The sequence below is a fragment of the Ammospiza nelsoni genome, chromosome 23 (genome assembly GCF_027579445.1).
Source record: "Ammospiza nelsoni isolate bAmmNel1 chromosome 23, bAmmNel1.pri, whole genome shotgun sequence".
NCBI classification, from domain to species: domain Eukaryota; kingdom Metazoa; phylum Chordata; class Aves; order Passeriformes; family Passerellidae; genus Ammospiza; species Ammospiza nelsoni.
The window spans coordinates 3604754-3610977 of NC_080655.1; the positions used below are offsets into that span (position 1 = coordinate 3604754).

Sequence of the window (6224 nt, forward strand, 5' to 3'; positions counted from 1 at the left end):
TCCCCCCTCTGGCCACCCAAGGCTCCTGTTGGCCTCTCCCAGAGTGTCCCTAAACCCGATTTTCCAGAGCGGTTTTGGGGATCTCCATCCCTCCAGGACAGCTGAATTCAGCTCTGAACTCCTCAGGGAGCACAGCCCTGTGCTGAGCTGACAGCGGAATAAAGCACGGCCAGAGGGCAGGAGGGAGCCGAGCTTGAGCTGCTGGCTCGGGACTGGGCAGGGCTGAGCGGGGGCAGCCCTGGGCGGCTTCTTGGAGTGCTCTGCTCCTGGGTTTCCTGTCCCATTTGGGGCTCTTTTCCTGACCCATCTCCAGGTTCTTTCCTGTCACATCCCTCCAGGGATGCCCAGGTTTTTCTCCTGTCCCATCCCCCCAGGGGTGCCCAGGTTTTTCTCCTGTCCCATCCCTCCAGGGGTGCCCAGGCTGTTTTCCTGACCCGTTTCCAGGTTCTTTTCCCTGTCCCATCCCTCCAGGAATGCCCAGGCTGTTCTCCTGGGGTTCTTCTCCTGACCCATCCCTCCAAGGTTGCCCCAGCTGGCAGAGCAGCGCTGTGGGACAAGGTGGCACATTCCGTGCCAACAGGCACCTGGCACAGGTGTCACTGCCGTGTCAATCCACTTTGCAAAACGCCACCAGCGCCGTCACCCACCCCAAAGCCACTGCAAGGGAACGAACCCCGGCTGTGTCCTTGCAGCTCCGTTCCCGAATCTCCCTTTGCATTTGTGTCCCCGCACTTTTCCCAAGCCCCGGGTTGAGCACATGAGCAGCCCGGGCACACGGAGAGCGGCACCGGCCCAAGGTCAGGCACCGAGCAGCGGGAGCTGGGAACGCCAACAAACACCGGGAACCCCCGGGACCGGGCAGGACCGGGGCTCGCCGAGTCTTTGGGACAAACCCCGCGGTCCCAGCCGGTGCCGATCCCTCGGTGCAAAGCGATCCCAAGGACGAGCGAGGCTCCGGCTCCACCGAGCCCCGGCGGGCACACCGAGCGCGGGGCAGCCGGAGCCGGGCACGCCGAGCCCGGTGCAGCCGGAGCCGGGCACACCGAGCGCGGGGCAGCCGGAGCCGGGCACACCGAGCCCGGGGCTGCCGGAACCGGGCACGCCGAGCCCGGGGCTGCCGGAGCCGGGCACACCGAGCCCGGGGCTGCCGGAACCGGGCACACCGAGCCCGCGGCTGCCGGAACCGGGCACACCGAGCGCGGTGCAGCCGGAGCCGGGCACACCGAGCGCGGTGCAGCCGGAGCCGGGCACGCCGAGCCCGGGGCTGCCGGAACCGGGCACACCGAGCCCGGGGCTGCCGGAGCCGGGCACACCGAGCCCGCTCACACCGCCCTGTCCTGGCTCTGGCAACGCTGGCAGCGGCTCCCCCGCGCCCCTTACCCCGCTCCGCCGCCCGCGGCTCCCGCGGCTCCGCCGGGGGCGGCTCCGGGACCGCCCCGCCCGCCGAGGGCTCGGCAGCGACCGCCGATGCCATTGGCACGGGAGCAGGGACCGGGATGGGCACCGGGATGGGCACCGGGATGGGCACCGGGAGGAGCAGGGAGGGTTCGGGAGGGGCACCGGGAGGGGCACCGGGAGGGTCCTGGAGGGGCACGGGATGGGCACCTGGATGGCCCGACCCGGTCCCCGCTGGAGCAGCTCCCGGAGGGGATCCCGCCACCCCGCCGCTGGCTCCCCGCGCTGCTCGGTGACACCGGGAGCGAGCCAGGGAGCTCCAGCGCTCCGGGAAAAGCAGGAGAGACCCTGCAGGGAGAGAGGGCGCCGCTGAAATCCGGGGGATCCAGGTGTGTGCGGGGGGTTTTGGATCCACGCGGATCCAAAGTGGAGATTTTAAATCCAGGTGGATCCAGGTGTGCGGGAGGCTTTGAACCCAAGTGCATCCAGGTGTGCGGTTTTGAAACAAGGGAGATCCAGAGACCAAAGTGGCGATTTTAAATCTAGGTGGAGCCATAAAACATTAACCCCGCCCCTGCCGTGTGGTCACGCCCATGTCCCCACCCCATCATCTACCCCACCCTCATACCGCCCCTTTGTCCCCGGCCACGCCCTAACCCCGCCCCATGACTCCTTGCCATTTAAAGCCCCGCCTCACCCATTCATTGGCCCCGCCCCCTGACTTTGCTCCCGCCTATCCCCATCCCAAAAGTGACATCCAGGCCACGCCCCTCAGCCAAGGCCAAGCTCTAAACCCCTCCCCTCATTCATTGGCCACACCCCAACCACATCCATCATCCATTGGCCACGCCCCTAATTCCACCCCTCAATAATTGGCCGTGCCCCAACCCTGTCTGTCATTCTCTGGTCACGCCCCCACACCGCCAATCATTTATTGGCCACGCCCATACATACACGTCATTTATTGGCCACGCCCACACGCTGTCAGTAATTCATTAGCCATGCCCATGCACTGCCAGTAATTCCTTGGCCACGCCCATGCACAGTCATTCCTTGGCCACGCCCACACGCGGTCAGTCATTCCTTGGCCACGCCCACACGCGGTCAGTCATTCCTCGGCCACGCCCATGCGCTGTCAGTCATTCCTCGGCCACGCCCATGCACAGTCAGTCATTCCTTGGCCACGCCCACACGCGATCAGTCATTCCTTGGCCACGCCCACGCGCTGTCAGTCATTCCTCGGCCACGCCCACTCCCTTCCCCGCGTGCTGGCGGCGCCCTCCTGTGGCCAGCTCACGCATTTTCCCTTTTTCCACACATTTTTATTTTTCCCCCTCTTTTTCCATAAAAATTTATAATAAAAGCCATAAAAGCCTTCCTCTCGCGCCGTATACAAAATATTCACTCTACCCAATAAATAAACCACGACATCTCACGGGCAGGATGTGACCTCAAAAAGGAAAACCAGCATCCATCCATCCATCCATCGCCCCAATCCTTCCCTACCTTAGGGAATTTACACAATTTATCCCTCCTCCACCTTCCAAATTCACCTGTGAGGAAGAGAAAAGCTCCTGCTCACAGCTCTGAGCAGCTCACACCCAAATCTGTGGCAAAACAGGAGCAAATCCTGGAGAAATTCTGTGGTCACACAGGGAATATCAGTAACAGAAGTACGGGATGCTCTTACCCAGACCAAAACATCCATTGCTGGTGTAATATGTGATCCTGACACGGAAAGTTCCTTAGAAGAAGCCAAAAAAGCCAATTTTGTGAAGATTTCCTCGTCCTCCTGCTCCCTCACCCTGATCTCCCATTATCAGCCCTGGCTCTGCCCCTCTCTTTATCTCTGCTTTATCAGCTGGGGGTTTGAAATGAGGAATTTGAGGCCTTTGCTACTAAACCCCTTCACCTGAAATGAAGAATTGGAGCCCCTTTCCACCAAACCACCTGAAATGAGGAATTTGAGCCCCTTCACCTGAAATGGAGAATTTGAGCCCTTTTCCATCACCTGAAATGGAGAATTTGAGCCCCTTTCCACCAAACCCCTTCACCTGAAATGAGGAATTTGTGGCCTTTCCTATCAAACTTCATCGCCTGAAATGAAGAATTTCAGCCCTTTCCCACCAAATCACCTGAAATGAAGAATTTGAGCCCTTTCCCATCACCTGAAATGAAGAATTTGAGCCCCTTTCCCCCAAACCCCTTCACCTGAAACAAAGAATTTGAGCCCTTTGCCACCAAACCACCTGAAATGAAGAATTTTGAGCCCCTTTCCACCAAACCCCTTCACCTGAAATGAGGAATTTGAGGCCTTTCCTATCAAACTTCATCGCCTGAAATGAAGAATTTCAGCCCTTTCCCACCAAATCACCTGAAATGAAGAATTTGAGCCCTTTCCCATCACCTGAAATGAAGAATTTGAGCCCTTTCTCACCACCTGAAGCTCAGTGTGGAAGCACTTTAGGCACTTAAATTATCAAAAGCATTTGAGCATCAGGGCAGCCTCTGTGCAGGGAAACTTCCTCACATTTACATGAGAAATATTCCAAATAAAGGGAATATAATAAATATTCCAAATAAAGGGAAAATATTCCAATAAAGGGGTTTTTGGGGCAGGGGGGAATTTATTCCAGGACACCCCAGCTCAAATCAGGATTTTTGTCCCAAATCCCTCCTGCTGCAGCCTGCAGAGCTCAGGGTGGGAAGCCCAGACCCCCAAAGTGTTTCTGAAGTGGTGCAGGCAGTGCCAAATCTGTCCCCAGAACAGCTGCAAGCCAGCCCTGTGGGAAAGGGAGGCCGGCGGCCTTTAATTTGAGACAAAAATTAAAAATAAAAACAGAAACACTGACCCCTGACGGGAAAGGGACGATCCCAAAGCTTCGAGGGCACGGCTCAGGCAGCAGGGGAGCCACCCAGGCGAGGAACAGGCTGACAAAACTCGGCCAAAATAGCAACGCTGCACCCTCCAGTGCCTCTGGCTGCCCACACGCCTCCACAAAATAAAAAATAATCCCAGACAGCTCGTTTAGGGCAGGCAGGGCTGGAGTCTGTGTGCTCCCAGCAGCAATCCAGCCTTTCCTCCTGCCTTGGGGTCGTTCCTGACGTGGGCCAGCTCCTCCTGGAAGCTGCCAGCAGCAGATTTGTGCCAGCTGTGGGACAAATCTGGGCACAGGGAATGGCTCTGGGCAGGGGGACTTGGGGTCTGCTGACAGAGGGAAGGGACTTGGGGATGGGAGCCAGAACAGCCTGGGCAGCCCTGGGGAGATGGGACAGGAGAAGAACCTCAGGAGAAAAAACCTGGGCATCCCTGGGGAGATGGGACAGGAGAAGAACCTCAGGAGAGCAAGCTGGGGAGCCCTGGAGGGATGGGACAGGAAAAAACCTCAGGAGAAAAACCTGGGCATCCTCAGGGAGATGGGACAGGAAAGAACCTGGAGATGGGTCAGGAGAAAAAGCTCGACAGCCCTGGACGGATGGGACAGGAAAAGAACCTCAGGAGAAAAACCTGGGCATCCCTGGGGAGATGGGACAGGAAAAGAACCTCAGGAGAAAAACCTAGGCATCCTTGAGGAGATGGGACAGGAAAAGAATTTCAGGAGAAAAACCTGGGCATCCTTGGGGAGATGGGACAGGAAAAGAACCTCAGGAGAAAAACCTGGGCATCCTTGGGGAGATGGGACAGGAAAAGAATGTCAGGAACACAACCTGGGCATCCTTGGGGAGATGGGACAGGAAAAGAACCCAGACATCCCCAGAGGGATGGGAGCCAGACGTCCCTGGAGAAATGGGTCAGGAAAAGAACCTGGAGATGGGTCAGGAGAACAACCTGGACAGGCCTGGAGAGACGGGAACCAGAACAAGCTGGACAGCCTCAGGAGAACAGCCTGGGCATTCCTGGAAGGATGAGAGCCAGAACAAGCTGGACATCTCTGGAGAGATGGGTCAGGAAAAGAACCTGGAGATGGGTCAGGAGAACAACCTGGACAGGCCTGGAGAGATGAGTCAGGAAAACAGCCTCAGGAACACAACCTGGACATCCCTGGAGGGATGGGACAGGAAAAGAACCTCAGGAGAATCAAGCTGGGCATCCCTCCAGGGATGGGTCAGGAAAAGAACCTGGGTCAGGAAATCAACCTGGGCATCCTTGGAGAGATGGGAGCTAGAACAAGCTGGACAGCCCTGGAGAGATGTGTCAGGAGAAAAAGCTGGACCTCCCTGGAAAGATGGGACAGGAAAAGAATCTGGGCATCCCTGGAAGGATGGGAGCCAGAACAAGCTGGGCATCCCTGGACAGATGGGAGCCAGAATATCCCTGGACAGCCCCGAAGAGATGGGTCAGGAAAAGAACTTGGACATTCCTGGAGGGGAACACAACCTGGGCATCCCTGGAGGGATGGGACAGGAAAAGAACCTGGAGATGGGTCAGGAAAACAGCCTGGACACCCCTGAAGGGATGGGTCAGGAACACAACCTGGACATCCCTGGAGAGATGGGAGCCAGAAGAGCCCGGACATCCCTGGAGGGCCCTTTGGGCCCTGGTCAGGGCAGCAGAGGAGCTTTGCCCCACTCTGACCGAGCTTTGCTCTGCCCCTGTGAGATCAGGGACTCCTGACTGGGAATAGAAGACATTTCATAAAGCCCAAGGAGCCACGGGCAGTGAGCAGCTCCAGGTGTGAGTTTAACTCATCAGCAGCTCCCCCAGGAGAGCTCCTCGTGCTCTGCCTCACTGGCCCAGGGCTGGGGACCCCTCTGGGGGCTGGGGACCCCTCTGGGGCTGATTTCCCTGGAGTGTGGCAGCTCCTCTTAGGGGCCACACGTGGAAGAGG

The 6224-nt window shown here is 58.1% G+C and overlaps 1 long non-coding RNA gene across 1 annotated transcript; it reads right to left on the reverse strand.

The window, feature by feature from the left end:
• Positions 1–2695: 2695 nt before the first annotated feature.
• LOC132083277 (uncharacterized) lies at positions 2696–5222 on the reverse strand. Its single transcript, XR_009419908.1, has 2 exons — positions 3645–5222; positions 2696–3449 (listed from the first exon to the last, which is right to left on the reverse strand). It is a non-coding gene; the product is annotated as an uncharacterized LOC132083277 (long non-coding RNA).
• Positions 5223–6224: the final 1002 nt, after the last annotated feature.